Source organism: Cricetulus griseus, chromosome 4, assembly GCF_003668045.3.
Source record: "Cricetulus griseus strain 17A/GY chromosome 4, alternate assembly CriGri-PICRH-1.0, whole genome shotgun sequence".
Classification (NCBI taxonomy): domain Eukaryota; kingdom Metazoa; phylum Chordata; class Mammalia; order Rodentia; family Cricetidae; genus Cricetulus; species Cricetulus griseus.
In genome coordinates, this window is record NC_048597.1 from 63,076,340 (window position 1) to 63,077,938 (window position 1,599).

Sequence of the window (1,599 nt, forward strand, 5' to 3'; positions counted from 1 at the left end):
GGCCAAAAGGCAAAGAAGCCATCTGTTTCCAAAATGTCTCCACAGCTATTGGCGATTTGAATTTCTATAAATGCAGCATGCATTGGTGCAGCGGGGATTCTTCTATCTATTATTGAATGTGTCACATCATCAGTCAGTGTTCTGATTCCCATCATCAGCTTCTTCTGGTTCATAGTCTGTGTTCTCCTGGGGGCGGGGGAAACGAAGGAAAATGGCTGGACGCAAGTGTTCAAGCACAAGATTGCACAAAAGACAGTATTATGCAACGTACCTGAAAACTGAATCATTCTCGATGTTTTGCAAGGTTCTTCCACTTTAAAAAAAGTTCGCTGAGCTTCAAAACATGATTTTTTTTGTTTTTTTTATTGTTTTGAGTTTCTTTTATTGTGATTTTATTGTCTTCATAACAAGATCAGCCTAGAACTGGGTCACTTGGCCCTTTCTCTTCTTATCGCTTCCCAGTTCAAAATGCTTGAATCTCTTAATAGCCAGCATCCTCTTAGATTGGCAGTTGGGCTCAACACACTCAAGCCTCAGCACAATCTTCTTTGTGGTTTTTAGTCTTTTTTCCAAAAATAGGCTTAGTTTGCCTACCATAGCCACTCTGTTTCCGGTCATAACGCCACTTTCCCTGGGCATACAAAGAGTCCTTGCCCTTCTTGTACTGTGTCACTTCATGGGGCGGGTGCTTGCTACATTTCTCGCAGAACGTCTGGCAGGTCTTAGGAACATTCACCATGTTGGTAGGAGCAATATCAGCATAGCAAAAATGATTATTTTTAATAAGTGCCCACACTGCAACTCTCTGGAGTTTCTGACCAAATGTAGAATCTAAATGAAAACGCAGGAGAATTTGATGTGGTCAGGCAGAGATGGGCTATGAGGCTACATGGGACTCAGAAATCATATCTGATGATCCATAAATCCCTTTCTATCAATTTTGTTGCAGAGAAAATGAGATGGATGCCTACCATGCCAGTATAACAGAATTATTTTAAGTTTTATTGGGTGACCTCAAGATGAAATGATATCCTCAATTAACTTATTTGGTGCAGCAATGATACTATGAGTTCTTCTCGAGTCATACCTAAGGACTGTTCCCAGTGAGTCTTTTTTTTTTTGGTAGATATCATTGTGTAAATCTAAAAAAATTTTCTCTGATAATATTTTAGATTATTTTATTTTATGAATGTGAATATTTTGCCTGCTTATATACCCATGCACTATATGTGTGCCTGGGGTCCATGGAGGGAAGAAGAAGGCTTTGCATCTTCTGGAACTGGAAATATGGATGGATACAAGCCACCATGTGGATTCTGGGATCTAAACCAGGGTCCTCTGCAAGAGCAATAAATGCTTATAACCACTGAGCCATCTCTCCAGCCCACCCTAGGGTAATATATATCAAAGATATGAGATATTTTTTTGGATATTTTCTTATAATTAATTCTTATCTGCTTATTAACTTATAATAAAATATTAGACCATTTAAGTGTATGTTGAAAGGCAGACATTTTCATGATGATAGTTTTGCACACATATGATATTATCTTACTATAAAAGCAACACATGAAATGTGCTTTAAGTTGTAAAATGTAG

The 1,599-nt window shown here is 38.1% G+C and overlaps 1 pseudogene; it reads right to left on the bottom strand.

The window, feature by feature from the left end:
• Positions 1-201: 201 nt before the first annotated feature.
• On the bottom strand, positions 202-739 carry LOC100752672 (annotated as a pseudogene).
• Between the last annotated feature and the right edge of the window lie 860 nt (positions 740-1,599).